Source organism: Sminthopsis crassicaudata, chromosome 4 (assembly GCF_048593235.1).
Source record: "Sminthopsis crassicaudata isolate SCR6 chromosome 4, ASM4859323v1, whole genome shotgun sequence".
NCBI lineage: Eukaryota > Metazoa > Chordata > Mammalia > Dasyuromorphia > Dasyuridae > Sminthopsis > Sminthopsis crassicaudata.
This window is the reverse complement of record NC_133620.1, coordinates 441,499,678-441,517,507: the sequence shown is the minus strand read 5'-3', so window position 1 is coordinate 441,517,507 and position 17,830 is coordinate 441,499,678. Positions and strand designations below refer to the sequence as shown.

At 35.2% G+C, this 17,830-nt stretch overlaps 1 protein-coding gene across 11 annotated transcripts in view; it reads left to right on the top strand.

Annotated features, from left to right (window-relative positions):
• The window catches only part of OTUD7B (OTU deubiquitinase 7B), a 75,286-nt gene that overhangs the window by 9,917 nt on the left and 47,539 nt on the right, over positions 1 to 17,830 (top strand). Inside the window, exon 1 of one of the 11 annotated variants that reach the window (XM_074263340.1) lies at positions 11,811 to 11,831. The exons of the other annotated variants lie outside the window; for them this stretch is intronic. The gene's annotated coding sequence lies outside the window, so the exon portion shown is untranslated. Of the gene's footprint in view, positions 1 to 11,810; positions 11,832 to 17,830 lie in introns of those variants that run through there. 11 annotated transcript variants of the gene reach the window in all.

Genomic DNA, 17,830 nt, shown 5'->3' with positions numbered 1-17,830 from the left:
AAACAAAAAAAGTCGTTTATATTTAACATTTGAATGTATCTTATTATTAAAAAAAAATAACAAATTTCCTAATTTGTCAAAACTATCAAAATCAGGGTATGTTTGTTAACCATATACAGGCTAATAGTTTTGAATATAATATGTGGAACAAGATGATATCCCATGAAGTACTGGGTTGGCAAGGGAAAGCAAGCATGGAATCTAACATTTATTACAAGTAATACATAGTAATAGTTAAGAATTGACTAATTTTTCAGTTTCTAGTGAATTAGTATGACTTTTCTCTTATGCCAACCTTTACCCTCTCTACTATTGACAGGTTGAAGCTACACAAATCAATATAGAATCTTGTTTGAGATTTCTGATGGCTTTTTTGGAGAGTGTGATAGGAAAGAGAGCTTAAGAGTCTTAACTTCTTGTCCTAAACTGGAGACTGGCTAGTCTCCAAAGCCGATTTGGAAATCTATAGATAATCTCAGTAGAGGTGAGGGTGTAGGGATCAGAGACTAAAGAGACCTTTGCAAAAGAGGGTTTTTTTGGGGGGGATGGGAGGAGGGTAAGTGAGTAGAAAGATATTCCTAGGGTGATGGTGAGGGATTCCAGGACCTGGTTGTATTGTGGAGTTGGATCATACTTGGGATAAGTTTAGGTATAAGAATGAAGGAAGTTCATGTAGTCTAGTTAATCCTGCTTTCCAAATTTGGCTTCCAGATTTGACCAGTTTTCTAGGATGCTTTCTATGAACTCTATATCATGTACTTTGATTTTGTAGTCCCTCGGTGTAGTTGTATCAGGCCATCTGTGAAATCCATCAGACAGAATCCTGGCAATATTCTAATTGAACTGCTAGTGTTTATTATAAAAGAATCCTTCTTTGAAAAGCCAGAGTTCTTGGGGGAAAGTGCCAATACTGGTTCTGGTGCAGTTTTTAGTGATAATTAACTATTGACAGAAGAGGAGACAACCTAAGTGCTTAACTGAAATGTTAACAACCTTTGACAGTTTGTGGGATTGATGGTCTGATTGTGCCATTTACAATCCTCCTAAATCTTCCTATCCTTTGCAACTTTTCTCCCTTGCTGAAAGTGCTCTCCGAGAGATTTAGCAAATTCATCTAATCCTTTGAGCTTTTATTAATTGCCAACTGTATATGAAGCATAGTGGGGTAGGCACCAAGGATAAAGAAATAAATTTCTTTCCCTTAAGGAGTGTCAACTCTGCTGGGCAGTCAGTCAACAACTATTTATGAATCACCAATTATGTCCCAAACCTATGATAAGCACTGAGGGTACAAGTACAAAGAATGAAACAATCCCTGATCACATGTAAACAATGTGTATTTTCAGGATAATTTCAGGAGAGAGAGTACAGATGTGAGAAAGTCATGTAATTCAGCTATGGTGACAATTGTGCAAAAGTGGTGAGAGGTGAGAGGTGGGAGGTTGAATATCACATTAGGGGAATTGCAAGTCTGCTTGTGTAGCTGGGACAACAGGGTGTATGTAAGAGGGAGGAGGAAGTCAGTAGAGAGGTAGGAAATGAAATAAATCAGGAATGGTAAACTAGAACCTGATGATGAAATACTTTAAATGCCAAACAGAGTAGTTTGTATTGTATCCCAAAGAAAATGAGAGCCATTTAAGGCTCTTGAGCAGTTGAGTAACATAGCCACACTTGTGCTTTTTAGGAAGGTTATTTTGTCAGCTTGTGGGGAGGATAGTTTGGAAAAGGGAAAACCTAGAAATTGAAAGTTCTGTTGTAATGTTATAGTGGTTTAGGTAGGAGATGATAAGCTTTAGCAATGGAAAGCACCTGAAGAGATAGCTCTTTGTCTTTTTTTTTTTTTTTTTTTTTTTGATTCTCTATCATTGTGATGATACCTTCTGTACTGCTTCTCTCACATTAAAGCTTTATTGTTAATGGAGCTTACTCACACCTTCCATTTGCTCTTTTACTGTTCTTTGGATGACTTAAAGCTCATAATTCTTCAGAGAATGATGTATTTGGAGACTTGGAGCCATATAGCATATAGAAGAGTGACAGGACTTTGTTTCATGGAGAACCTTGTGGGATATGGGGGAGGAGGAAGGAATCCTTAAAAGCTTTGTCTTGTTCTCCTGTTCAGCTCTAGACTCACTTTATCCCCTTCTCTCTCTCTCTCTATCTCTCTGTGTGTCTCACTCTGTCCAATTGAGAGTTAGATTTGGAATGGATAGGAATTTAGGATTTGGCTTTCCAAAGTCTAATCTAACCCAGTGACCAAGTTTTAAGTGCCCACTAAGATGGAGATACTCAGGCAAAACAAACAAACAAACAAACCAAAAAAAGCCCCAACACCAAAAAACAGCTTAACATTCTTTTCAATGGAGTTAGTGTAGAGAGGCTTAAATATGTAATTATTTGAAGAGGAAAGGGCCCTAACAAACAAGCTTTTATCTTGACACAGGGAAGCCTTCATTTATGATAAATTTCTCTTTGAAATGACCATTTTGGAGGCAAAGGGAATGAATCATTTCTCAAGGACACCTATTCTTATTATCTTAAGTTTACACATTTCTCATACTAAATATTTGCTGTGGTCTAGTCTTTTAAGTGTTAATATTGGACAGGAATTATTAACTTTTTGTTGTCATGAAATTGTATGGAGTACTGGGCTTTGAATCTAGGAAGACTTAAGTTCAAGAATTGCCTCTAGTTAACTGTGTACTCGGAAATCATTTAACTTTTGTTCTCAGTTTCCTAAACTGAAAAAAGGGATAATAATAATAATACCAACATATCAGGTTGTGATAATCAGAAGAGATATTTTAAAAATACTTAGCATGGTGCTTGGCACCTGGCATATAATTTTATGCTTAAAATTTTTAAAGATGTTTTTCTTTTTTCTTTTTACAATATGGAGAAACCTGTCCCTTTTTAAAAATAAAAATGTTTTTAAATACATAAAATAAGATAAATAGAAAAAAGTTACATAAGATTATAAAGGAAACCAATTATAATTATGGTTATCAAAATATATTTTAAAAATTATAGATCTCAGAGCCCCTTTTCTGGGGAGATAGAATGAACCTTAGAAACTTTGTAGTTTTTTGTTCTCTATTAAGAAATTGAGACCTTTCTCTTCCCTTTATTTGCCTATTATTATTGGTGCTTTTTAAAAAGATATTTTTATATTTTCTATTAATAAGCCTTTGTTTTATCTCTTACCCTTATTTTAAAAAAAAAGAAAAGAGAAATCTTTGCCAAAAATATGTACAGTTAAACAGATTTAAGCATTAGCCGCATATCTAAGAAATGTATGTTTTATTCTGAATACTTTGTCCACTACACGTCTGTCAGGTGGTAGGTAGTATTCTTCATTGCTGGTTTTTGAGAACTGATCGATAAATTCAAAGATTAGGATTCTGTAATCTCTCAAAGTTGTTTGTTTTTACAGTGAATTTTTCATCTCTTAGTTTTGACCATTTTACTCTATCATTTCATACAAATTTTTCCAGATTTCTGTAAAACCACTTTTCTTTCATCATTTCTTAAAGTTTCCATCATAATTACATACTATTCTCTAATTATTCAATACTACCCCCTTAGTTTCCAGGTTTTTTTGCCACTATAAAAAAGAATTTGTATAAATATTTTTGTATGTGATAGTTTTTTTCTTCCTTTTTTGATCTCTTTGGAATACAGGCCTATTAGTGGTAATGATGGCTCAAAAACTATGTATACTTTTGTAACTTTTGGGCATAGTTCCAAATCGCTTTCTTCAGTGTCAGGACTAATTCATAGCTCTACTAACAGTTCATTAGTATATCTTCATTCCCTCCTCCCCCCAAAGCTCCATTGACATTTGTCATTTCCCCTTTTTTGGTCAACTTTGCCTAGCCTAACGTATGTGAAGTGGAATCTCAGTTTATTTAATTTATATTATTTCAATTATTAGTGAAGTATTATTTTCATTTATATGCTATTGATAATTTAGATTTCTTCATTGAAAAATGTTTATTACCTTTGAGTGTTTGTCAGTTGCAGAATCAATATTATTGTTGTAATTAATATGAAATTAAAGGATTTTATAGTTGTAATCGACATCTACTTTTATTAAATACCTAGGAGGTGTTTACCTTCTAGAGCACTGTCCTAAGTGCTGGAGATAGGTTGTGGCATAAGACATCATCTTCACCCTTAAGGAGCTTGTGGTCTATTTAAAAAAACATAGAATCTAGATATAGATAATGCATTTTATTTGCATTAAATGAATGCTTCTGCAGTTCAGAAAAAGAGAAGTTCTGTGAAAGTTTCACCTTTGTTAAAAATTGACATTGCCATTGGGTAATCAGACCAGTAGTATCCTTGATATTAGACATAAATAGAAAGAGATTATACATTTTTTGAAGGTAGGGACAGTATCTTATACTTTCTTGCCTAATGAAGTATTCTGCATGCTCTCTTATGTTTATTGATTATAGTAACCTTGAAATGATAGAACCCCTCCCCCAAAAAACCCACTCCACTAAAAACTAGATTTGACATAAAATGATTTTCTGTGCATAGTATAGAATTTTAAATTAGAGGGGATTCTATAGATTAACAAATTTAGCCTCCCTTAGAGTGCAAAAATGTGAAGTGCAGAGGGTGATTTAGAGTTTGAATAGTAGCACTGATGTCTGAAATGGGAGAACTACTTAAAAGAAAGAGGTATATTACTGCTAAGTATAAGTGGAGAAGGTAGAGCATATGCTTGAGAAATTGAAGACCATAGTATGGGGAAATTTGATCATAAACTTTTGTTTCATTTCTGCATTGTGTTCTTTAAATTTAGATGCTGTTTATGTTTGTGTCTATTATTTTATAAAATAGACTAGTGTGAAGAATAGTTGCTCAGCAGGACTCAAGTTTGCTCCTAAGGATTTTCTTTCTTTGGGTTTCACTTCTCCATGTTCTGGGAATTATTAGCCTAATTATTAGCATTCCCTAGGGTTCTATTTTCAACCCTCTTTTTCACACACTCTTTCAGTGTCCACAGCTCCAACTGTCACCTGTACACATTACCACAATATCTATATCCCTAATTTTGATCATTATCCTAAGTTCCAGATTTGAATTGCCAGCGGTCTTCTCTATATCTACCTGGATCATTCATTAATACCTGAAACATCATGACTATATCTAAAATCAAATTATTAGCTTTCTTTCCTAAATCTGTTTTTCTTATTTCTGTTCATTGTACATTCTTTACAGTTATTCAAGTAGCAATTCTTACTTGGATTCTGTCTGATATACTTTGTCCTGCACATCTAATCAACTACCAAGGCTTTGGGTTTGATTCTACCTTCATAATATTTTTCAAATAATACCCCTCATCTCCATCTTTTTAAAACCAGTGCTATTTTCTTTACCCTAGTATAATTTTTTTTTTTATTTTTTGCTGAGGAATTGGGGTTAAGTGACTTGCTCAAGGTCACACAGCTAGGAATTGTTAAGTGTCTGAGACCAGACTTGAATTTAGGGCCTCCTGACTTCAGGGCTGGTATGTTATCCATTGTGCCACCCAGCTGCCCCTGTAGTATAGATCATTAAAGTTTTATTGTCTTTTTTTTTTTTTTAATCACCATGTTTTCTCCCAGGACCCCTCCTTCAGAGAGCCATTCCATATAATAATATTTTAGAGATAAAAAATTAGAGAAAATAAGATTTAAAAAAAGCAACATAACTGATTAATACATCAAATCAGGACTCTTTCTTATCAAATTTCCCTGTTTCTTCTATCGTGAATATTGCTTTCAAATAGATTCCCTAAAACATAGTATTCATCATGTCCTTCTGCTCAGAAACTTCTAGTGGCTCTTTACTATTTACCCATTAAAATATAGAATCCTTGTTGTGACTTCTTATGATTTCTTTTCTTTGGTTTTAGCCTAACCTTAGCCAATCACTTATGCCAAAAAAGCCAGAGTTGATCCAGTTCAATGAAGATCTACAATATCTTGTAGAAATAAGACCAGAAAAAGGTGTCATATTCATTATAGGAGCCTGGAATGCTAATGCAAGAAATCAAGAGATATTTGGAATAACAGGCAAATTTGACCTTGGAGTGCAAAATAAAGCAGGGCAGAGACTAATGAAAGTTATGTCAAGATAACTCGCTGGTCATGCACTCTTTTTCAGTAACCCCAAAATCAGCTTTATATATGGACATTATCAATATTGAAATCATATTGATAATATACTTTGTGTTTAAGAGTGGAAAATTTCTATACAGTCAGTTAAAACAAGACCTGGAACTGATTGTGGTCCAGATCATAAGAATCTTAGTGAAAGAATCAAACTTAAATAAAGTTGGGAAAACAATCAGACTATATTGGTATGACCTAAATCTCCCGCATTTCCAGATGATAAACAGATTTAAGGAACTAGATCTGGTAGAAAGAATGCCTGAAGGATTGTGGACAGAGATTCATAATATTGTACAGGAGAGAGCAACAGAAAACATTCCAAAGAAAAAGACCAAGAAAACAAAATGGTTGTCTAATGAAGCTTTACAAATAGCTGAAGAAAGAAGGAAAGAGAAAGGGAAAGGAAAAAGGGAAATAGATATCTCATTGAATGAAGAATTCTAGGGAATAGTAAGGGGAGGAGAGAAGGTTTTCTTAAATTAACAAGGTAAAAGAATACAATAAAATGAAAAAGATCTTTTTAGGAAAAATTAGAAATATCAAGGGAATGTTTCATGCAAAAATGAGTATCATAAAAGACAAAAATGGTAGGGACTCAGTAGAAGCAGAAGAGATTAAGGAAAGATATAATATACAAAAGAACTATCCAAGAAAAATTTTAACATCACTGATGACCATAATATTTTGGTTAATTATCTAGAATAAGACATCCTGGAGAATAAGTCAAATGAGTCTTAGGAAGCATTGCTTATAAGGTAGTGGAGATGATGAAATTCCATCTGCATTAAGATCCTAAAACGTGATGCTGTTAAAGTGTACTCAATATGCCAGGAAATTTGGAAAACTTAACAGTGGACTGATGGAAAAGATCAGTTGACATCCCAATCCTACACAAAAAAGGCAATGTCAAGGAATTTTCAAATTACTAGACAATTGCACTCATTTCATGTGTCTGCAAGGTTAAGATTCTAAAATCTAAGCTTTAGCAATATGTGAATCAGAAGAGCAGGTTGGTTTTCATAAAGGCAAAAGAACTAGAGAGCAAATTGTCAACATTTTCTGAGATATGAAGAAAGCAAAGGAAAATGCCAAAAAACTTTTGCTTCATTGAACTATATAGACTAAAGCAAGCCTTTGATTGTGGATCACAGCAAAAGATGGTAAGTCCTTAAAACAAGGGGAATTATCTTGCTTATCTCCTTGTAGAACTTTGTGGGCCAAGAAACAACAGTCAGAATCAAACATGGAACAACTGATTAGTTTAAGATTGAAAAAAAAGTGTGCGACAAGCTGTATGTTGTCACCCTATTTATTTAACTTATATGCAGAGAACATGTGAAATGCCACATTGGATGAATCAAAAGCTGGAATTAAGGTTGCTGGGAAAAATATTAATATTCTCAGATATTCAGATGTTACTACTCTGATGGCAGAAAATGAAGAGAAACAAGAAGTCTTGATAATGAAAGAGAAGAAGCTTAGCATAAACAAACCCTGAAGAACTTAGCAATAGGTACCATCACTTCCTGATAAGGAAGAAGAAATGGTAGCAATGTCAGATTTTACATTCTTGGGCTTAAAATCCCTGCAAATGGAAACTCCACCTGTGAAAAGACATTTGTTTCTGGAAGGAAAGCTATGACAAATCTAAACTCCAGATACAGTGTACTAAAAAATAGAGATAATCATTTTGCTGACAACTATTTAAGATGACAGCTGTCTAAGTTAGAGCTATGTTTTTTTTTTTTTTTCCTGTGGTAACATGTGGCTTGTTGTTGGGAGTTGGATTGTGCCACAGAATTGACACTTTTGAATTGTGTTACTGGAGAAGACTTTTAAGAGTCCTTTGGATAGCAAGGGAATCAAATCAGTCAATACTTGAAGAAACGAATTCAGGCTATTCATTGGAAGGTCATATATTGAAGGTGAAGCTTAAATATTTTGGTTATATAATGAGAAGATGGTACTTACTAGAAAAGACCCTGATGTTGGGAAAGAATTAAGACAAAAGGAAAAGGGGATGGCATGGAAGGAGATAGCTATATAGTGTCATGGAAACAACAAGCATGAGAGTTTGTGAAAGATAGAAGGGCCTGGTGTCTTGTGATCCATGGAGTCAAAAAGAGTGAGACACAACTAAGTGACTGAATAACAACCATCAAATAACCTTAGCTGTATTTCCTGCTATTGTTCTGCACATATCTTATCTCTATTCTCAGAACATGTATCATACTTTCTGGCCTTTGTGATTTTTTGTCCTTCCTTTTATTTCTGCCTCTAATGCTCTCTTTTGCCCATGATATAGTTATTTCTCTAATTCCTACCAATTCTTTAAGACCTTACTTAGATTCCATTTCCTTTTTGTAAAGTATTTCTTACTTTCCCTCAGGAATAAGTATCATCTGAATATTATAATGATTTTTGATTTTATTTTTAGAAATAGGAATAGGAACTGGACCTGTAGTTTCACTTCATTAGGAAATTTCCAAGGGAAGATGCTGCTCCTAAAAATATGTTGGCCTCTTTTTTTTTTTTTCTTTTTTTAAATTTTTTTTATTAATTTTTATAATTATGACATTTTTTTTGACAGTACATATACATAGGTAATTTTTTTTTTTACAACATTATCCCTTGTACTCCCTTCTGTTCTGAATTTTTCCCCTCCTTCCCTCCAACCCCTCCTCTAGATAGCAGGCATTCCCATACATATTAAATATCTTATAGTATATCCTAGGTACAATATATATGTGCAGAACCGAATTTTGTTGTTGCTGTTGTTGCAAAGGAAGAATTGTATTCGGAAGGTAAAAATAATCTGGGAAGAAAAACAAACAAAAAAATGCTCACAGTTTACACTCATTTCCCATTGTTCCTTTTCTGGATGTAGCTGATTCTGTCCATCATTGATCAGTTGGAATTGGATTAGCTCTTCTCTATGTTGAAGATATCCACTTCCATCAGAATACATCCTCATACAGTATCATTGTTGAAGTGTATAATGATCTTCTGGTTCTGCTCATTTCACTTAGCATCAGTTGATGTAAATCTCTCCAAGCCTCTCTGTATTCCTCCTGTTGGTCATTTCTTACAGAACAAAAATATTCCATAACATTCATATACCATAATTTACCCAACCATTCTCCAATTGATGGACATCCATTCATCTTCCAGTTTCTAGCCACTACGAAAAGGGCTGCCACAAACATTTTGGCACATACAGGTCCCTTTCCCTTCTTTAGTATTTCCTTGGGATATAAGCCCAGTAGTAGTATGGCTGGGTCAAAGGGTATGCACATTTTGATAACTTTTTGGGCATAATTCCAGATTGCTCTCCAGAATGGTTGGATTCTTTCACAACTCCACCAACAATGCATCAGTGTCCCAGTTTTCCCACAGCCCCTCCAACATTCATCATTATTTGTTCCTGTCATCTTAGCCAATCTGACAGGTGTGTAATGATATCTCAGAGTTGTCTTAATTTGCATTTCTCTGATGAATAGTGATTTGGAACACTCTTTCATATGAGTGGAAATAGTTTTAATTTCATCATCTGAGAATTGTCTGTTCATATCCTTTGACCATTTATCAATTGGAGAATGGCTTGATTTCTTATAAATTAAAGTCATTCTCTGTATATTTTGGAGATGAGGCCTTTATCAGAACCTTTAACTGTAAAAATGTTTTCCCAATTTGTTACTTCCCTTCTAATCTTGTTTGCATTAGTTTTGTTTGTGCAGAAAATTTTTAATTTGGTGTAATCAAAATTTTCTATTTTGTGATCAATAATGGTCTCTAGTTCTCCCTTGGACACAAACTCCTTCCTCCTCCACAAGTCTGAGAGGTAAACCATCCCATGTTCCTCCAATTTATTTATGATTTCGTTCTTTATGCCTAAATCTTGGACCCATTTTGATCTAATCTTAGTATGTAGTGTTAAGTGTGGGTCCATGCCTAGTTTCTGCCATACTAATTTCCAGTTTTCCCAGCAGTTTTTGTCAAATAATGAATTCTTATCCCAAGATTTGGGATCTTTGGGTTTGTCAAACACTAGATTGCTATTTTTATTCACTATCTTGCCCTGTGAACCTAACCTATGCCACTGATCAACTAGTCTGTTGGCCTCTTTTCTACAACTTTTAATCTTACAGAATCTTGCCTCAAGCCCTGAAAGGTGACTTGTCAAGGGTCATAGCATCATGATGGGTCCAATGCAGGGATTGAGTCTATGTCTTCCTGACTTTGAGACCAGCTTTCTATCTGCTAAGCCATGTGGCATCTTTAAAATTTGCTTTTATCTCATTTCTTTCATTGTTCATGTTTTATTACATTGTACATCTAATCTTTCTCTACTAGCTTAAAAGTTTTAAAAAAGGAGTAATAGGACCCAGGTTTAGATGCTGGCCCTGCCTTTCATTTTGTAGTTATCACTTAACCTCTCTGAGGTCCCTTTCAGCTCTAGATGAACTGTGTCCTTTCTATCCCTCCATGAGACCTAGGACAATTCCTTGCTCATAGGAGACACTGGGAGTAGTAGATTTTTAAGTGAATGAAAGGAATTCCTCTCTCTCTTAGTGGCAAAAGTTAAACTATGTTTAACTATTTAACATTTGAGTGCTTTCCTCATTGCAACATTGTGTTAGTCCAAGTATAATTGTTTCCATTGTATAGATGTGAAGAAGGTGCTTCAAAGAAGTTGAGTAACTTCCTTACAGGCACACATGTAGTAGAAGCAGTATTCAAATCAGGAGCCTTCATCCTCCAAGTTCTGAGTTCTTTCCATTACACTAACTTCACTTTCTAAGACATAAGAAGATTACATCATTTGTGTGGTTCACCTTTCAGTAACACAAAAATCATTTATGCTTGGCTTTGGGACAGTGTAGAATCCCATAGCATTTATATTGCTCTAAGCCCTAATGGCTCTCACCATGGTAGGGCAGTTGAAGGAAGGAGACTTCAAACAACCTACTATCTGTCATGCACTCATAGATATATCCAATTTTGTGAGATTTTTGTTGTTGTTGTTCAGTAGTTTAGTTGTGTCAGACCTTTTTTGACTCCATGAACCATAGCATGTCAGGCCCTTTTATCCTTCAATATATCTTGAAGTCTTGTTCCAGTTTTTTTATTGTTGTTTCCATAGTGCTTTCTATCCATCTCATCCTCTGCTGTTCCCTTCTCCTTTGGTCTTGTTGATTATAAATACAACCCTTACATACACTCTCTCTCTCTCTCTCTCTCTCTCTCTCTCTCTCTCTCTCTCTCTCTCTCTCTCTCTCTCTCTCTCTCTCTCTCTCTCTCTTTCTTTCTCATAGCATGCATACTCCACACTCATGTTTGTACACAGTTGAGATGACCTGTTTTGGTGTGTGGATGACTTTGCTTTTAGAATGAAGAGAATTTTATTTTGTTTCTTTGACTTCCTGAGTGTTCCCTGTCCACTTGCAAGTTTGTTTTAGTGCATGGTGAGTAATATATGTCATTAATATTGTTATACTATGATACCAAATGAAGTATTTCATTTTATTCTTTCTTTTTCCCTTAGTCCTCTCTGTTTTGGTTGTGTGCATGTGTGTGAACTCTGACCAGATAGACTGGCTTATTGTTGCTTATCCAGATCAAGGTGGATGGCTCAGTCTCCTCCTGGTATTCTGTATTCAGGTAAATGGAAAATAGTTTCAGGGACTACAGGAAAAATCCCTACCTTATAATCTCCACTGAAGTTTTCACTTTTGTTATTGTTTGAAAGTTTACCTGTTTTGGGGCAGCTGGGTGGCACAATGGATAGAGCACCAGCCCTGAAGTCAGGAGGACCCGAGTTCAAATGTGGCCTCAGACACTCAACACTTGCTAACTGTGTGACCCTGGACAAGTCACTTAACTCAAATTGCCTCAGCCAAAAAAAAAAAAAAAAAGGAAAAAAGTTATCTGTTTGATCTGAAGGAACCAAGAGACTAGGTATTGTCAGGACTATACTGAAGGAAACTTGATCTCTGTGGTTATGGACTCAATAAGCACTCTATCCAAGCTGTGTAAGTGCCAGTCTCTGGTGAGGAGAGTCTTTAAATGTGTGCAAGGCTTTCTTATCCTCACTCATTTATTTTATAGATAGCATTTTACATTAACCAAGTTCAGTAGTAGGGAATGTGGCTGCTTAGAAGGTATCATATTGCTATATACACAGATAGTATTTGGATGTTGTCATTGTATTTTCTTAGGGCAGTCTTTTAAAAATTATTGACAAATAATTGCTAAGAACATAATTATGTAGGAGATACTATCCTAGGTGCTGTAGGAATAAAAAATATATAAACAAATAAATGAATGAATGAATAAAACAAAAAATTAGACCTAGGATATCACCTTAACCTGTTGGGCTTATCTGGCTTAACCTCCCACACTCTGAGAATAGACTATTGTTATAAGGAATCTAATTCTGTTTTGAAGGAATGAGTCTCCTTCTCACCCACTTTGATAAGATCAAGTTCTTGATTAACTGGTAATAATGGCTCAGACTGTCTATAATTGAGGCCCAGTAAAATTGCTCTTGCTGTCTGACCCTTAGGTAGCATGAGATGGCTATAAAGTCCTCTTATTTATTTTTCTAGTACTTCACCTAAATAAAGGGTAGACATGCATGTTCCTTCTTTGTTATAACAAAAATTTATTTTGGGGACAGCTAGGTGGCACAGTGGATAGAACACCAGCCCTGAAGTCAGGAAGACCTGAGTTCAAATCTGGTCTCAGACACTTAACATTTACTAGCTGTGTGACCCAAGTCACTTAATCCCAATTGCCTCAGCCAAAAAAAAAAAAAAAAAAAAAAAAAAAGTTTATTTTTCAGTTCAACAGGACCAATGCTTCTCATTTTTTTTTTTTTTTTGGAGGGGGAGAGGGCAATACAACACAATATTCTTTGACATAATGTGGCACACTGAATATTTTAAATTGGGAGACTAAAACATGTTTGTGATTGCAGTTATAAGTTCTGTGCAATTAGAGATGATTAACAACTGCAAATGCAAAGTTCAGTTTGATACAGTTCATGTCACATCAATGTAGTGATTTTGAAAAGCACTGTATTCAAGAAAAAGGACTTGTGTCTAATTGGGACTGCCCCAGATGTCAGTAGAATGTTTACTAGATTATCTGTGGAGTAATCAATAGTTTTTATAATTTCGTGGAGAAGTGAGAAAAAAGGTCTGGCCATGAAGGCTGGGTCAGTGGTCTGGCATAAATAAGAATTTTCAGGGTATATTTTGTCCGATTCTTTATGATTGAAAGTTTGAAGAACACTGTGTTCTTTCTCTTTGAAACTTGATGCTTTAAATTAAATATACCCATCTGTGGAGCAAATAGCCCCTTCCAGTTTGTTGTCTAAATCTGTAAATATGAAATATGAAGGTTGAATAGAATCTTAGAATTTTAGATCTGGGAGGAACTTAAAATATCATCTAGTTCAACTCCCTTATTTTGGCATTAATACAATATTCACAGGGGAGGGCAGCTACATCTAGGTCATTGTAACCTTGTGTTGAGTTGTAAGTTTCCTTCTGGTAAAATAAATATAAAGGCTTTAGGTAAACCTTAAAGTACCATATACATGAGTTGTTCTCCATATCAATAACAAATTCCATGAATGTGTGGCAGGGACTTTGTCCCTTTCAGAATCTTTGACTTTATGTTGATCAAGAAGAAATCATTTTTAAAGTTGGTGTTTTCCTTTCTTTTTCCCCGTATGATATATATTTTGATTGTGATTTGAAAGTGCTAATTGAAAATTTTAAAAATATGTTTCACAGTTTTGTTCACCTCTCTCCACTAAAAAGAAATAAAACATACAATTCTGACATTACTTGTCTTTGGAATACATTTTGTGATTATTCTTGATAACAAGTTTTCCTTACTTTGCCTTATTATTGCTCTTAAAATGAATTTCATTTGTTTTTAATATGTTACTGATGTCAGTGAAAAAAGGCTGATAGGTTTTTGAGGTGGGAGGGAAGAGAAGACAAACTAGGATTAGAAATTTTTGAGAAATGGATGAAAATAAAGAGTGCTGGGCATAAGAATTGGGAGATTTGGCTCTGCCCCTAAGAAGCTATGTTTGATCTTTGCTTGTTGATTAATTCCTCTTCCATCCCATACATAAATAACAATATCTTTCATTTTTGCTGTTCTTTATAGTTTCAAAAGTTCTTTTGCATTCTCTATTTAACCAATAAGCATTTATTAAATGTCTCCTCTGTTTAGGTCCTGTGCTCAGTGTTGGAGAAAAGGTGCAAAAAGTTTCACAAACTCTACTTGGGAAGAATTTACATTCTATTAGAGATGGCAACAAGTACATATGTAAATACATGAAATAGAAATATAAGAGAATGAATAAATACATGGTTAAATACTAGCTTATCTCAAACGGTCCTGGGAGGAGATAGAATAAGACAGATGAAGAAATAATTGATTAAAGACGTTAGATGCCTTGCTTAGAATCCGTTTTGTGAGTTTATAGTCACCTTAACCCAAGTCTTCTGCTTCTGGTGCTGCTTATTATTAGACTAGAAAGATTATCTAATGAACCTGTACAAATAAGAGCATATCTAAAGTCCAAAATACTATTGGGTAGGAAATTTCTGTTTCTTTACTCCAACTTAAGAAGAGCAGAAAAGTGAGGGCAGATTAGAATAGATCTTTAAAACTAGGCATTTTTGGTCTATGAAGTACCTGGGGTCAAGCTGACTTGGCTGCACTATATGATGACTATTCAATTAGCCTTGATTAGCCATACTAGTTGGACATATTGAAAATAAGTAAAGCCCACAAAAAACAGACACAAATCTTTAAACTTTGTTTCTGATAGAATAAATGTCTCTGTTTATCTGCATTTTGGAAGAAATTACAGCATAATTAATACATATTTATGGAATATCTCCTCTATTCAAAGCACTGGATGAGGACTTTGAGGACTTAAAGGGTGCTTCATTTTTCCTACTCTCAACTTGCTGATAATTTATAAAATATGCATAGAATGAAAGCTATCAGTAATTCTGAGTAATGCTTGATAAATGTCTAATGGTTCAGAGGAGAGAGAGTTCAACTGACATTAGATATTCATAAATGTAGAGCTGGAATAAATCTTAGAGAACATAAATTCCAGCTTTTAATTTTATAGATAAGTAAATGAAGGCCCCAGAGGTGAGTGAGTTTCACAAGGTTATAGAGATTATAAAAGGGTGAAGTAAGATTTGAACCCGAGCCCTTGGACTTCGAATCTGGTTCTTTCCATTGTATTCTGGTGTAGATCAGAGAAGGCTAGAAAAAATTAGAACTTGAACTGGATCTTGAACAATGGATAAGCAAAAAGTATTATTTGGCTTTTTAAATTTTCATTAGAAATTTTCTGAGGAAAATTTACCTTTCTAATTGTTTGTTGTAGGCCTCTGTTAAAATTTTTGTATATTCTTTGAATATGTCAGCCAACAATGATGATGGAAAATGATGAGGAAATGATTTAGATATGTTAGATGATAGGGGAAAATAACCCCTTTGAGATGAAAAGAAAATTACCACAATAGACATATATAAGTAAGAGTTGGTCATAATCTGTCAAATACAAGGTAAGCTCCTTGAGGGTGAGAACTGTTTCTGTCCATTTCCCTAGCCAGGCATGGGACCTAATTGTAACATGCACTCCTGGCAGTTACTATTACCAGTCTGTCCAAGGCCCAACAGAGTACCTTTGACCACTGACCTTTGCAGTGTCAACTCTACAAGCTCCCCTCCTCTTGAGGCCTTCAAAAGGGCCATGATTTCTTGAATCTATAGTTTAATAACCGGTAGCGCACTCAAGGACAGCCACATATAATCTTAAAAACCTTTATTATACCTACTCACATAATGCCCTGACTTGATGCCCTGACTTGTTAACTTCTTACCTCTCATGGCTCCATCAGCTTGGCTCAGCTACCCCAGGCTAGGGAGCCAGGTTAAAGAGAGCGAGTGCTGTCTGCAGTGGGCTTATAAAGGGCCTGTGAGGTCAGACACACACTGCCAACCAGTGAGAGAGCCTGTCACCCATTACGAAGCTATCTCAATATGGCCAGGATCCCACCCACAGGGCAATCCTATATCCACAGAGAATACTTCTGGGCCACTCAAATCTCCTGTTGTGCTGTGCCCACCCATTTAAAGGGCCCTTAACAATTTCCTTCTCTTGTTTTGCAGAACCGCATCCTTACTCCTAATTAACATGTTTGTTGAATTGAATTTATCCTCCATGTTCCTTCTCATCCTTTCTTGGTGATGTAAGCAGTGAAATGGCTCAAAAACATAAAAGATATAAGAGCATCTGGGAGAGCAAATAATCCATTGGTTCAATTTTTATCCCTGAATTAAGTTATATGACATTGTATGGCAATGGTAGGTTTATTAGGATTCACTTAAACATCAATTAAGCATATCTGTAAGGCATAGTTCCAGGGACTAGGATAGAAACCTGTAGTTTAAGAAGCTTCCAGTCTAATTGGCACGGATGACAAGTCTACAAGTTATAATGAAAGGTAGCATGTGATAGGATGCCAAGAGAATTAATGAAAAAGTTCTCTAGGAAAATTCGAGTAGACACTAGGTTCAGCTGTAGATTCAAGGAAGGGCCAGGCCCCAGGAGGAAGTGGCACATAGTCTATGTCCTGAAAAAAGAAATCAATTTCCATAGGGCATTGATGAAGGGGAATGGCCTCTCATTGAGAAAAGTGTTTTTAAATACATTATTTCATTTGATCTCCTTACTATACTTGTGAACTCTGTGGGGGATAGGATCATGTTATCAGGTGAGGAAATTGAGGCTGAGATACATTAGGTAACTTGATCTGGATTACATAGCTAAAAAAAGAGAAGCTAAGGTTTGAACTCTGGTTTTCAGACTCAGCTGTTCTTTCTATGCTATCTGACTGTATGATAGTGCTGTTTCCTGAAGAAAATAAAAATGTATTGTATTTGGTAAGCTAGAAAATGGGCTAGACCTCAAAATAAACATTAACCCAATATCTGTTTCTGTCCAGTCTGCTGTTGTGCCAACATCATAATAACAAACTTTACCTCTGGCCTTCACTATACTGAAGTTTTTGAAGGTCAGAGGCATTGTGCAACCCATCCAAATTATTAAAATTTCCCAAATAACTGTAATCCAAGGAATCTTCTATTAGCAGCTTTGAAAACACAATTGCCAGTACAAAGAGCTTTGTGTCTACCACTCCCTTTCCTATTCACCACCCCCAGACTTTTTGTATTCACATTTGACTCTTGTGGGATATGACAGATGGGATATTTGCTTTGCCATTTATGGAGCTGAAATAAGCCTAGAAACATTTAGAAAATACTACCTCTTCCCCTACAGTTGAAGAAGACATTGCCTTTTACCTGTTTTATCCGAATTAAGAGATTCACAGAATTTGGCAATCAGAAGGGAGCTTAGCAGCCTTCTAGGCCAACCCAGAGTTTGGGATATTTTAGAAATATGCTATACTGTGTCCAGTCTAGAGAACAAATCACTTTCCTTTGGCCCTTTTCTTGCTTTTCAGGGACCTTCTTTTTGATGAGAGAGTCAGGAGAAGCACTCAAATAATTACTTGCTTTGTGATCTTGGGCAAATCCTTTAATCCTGT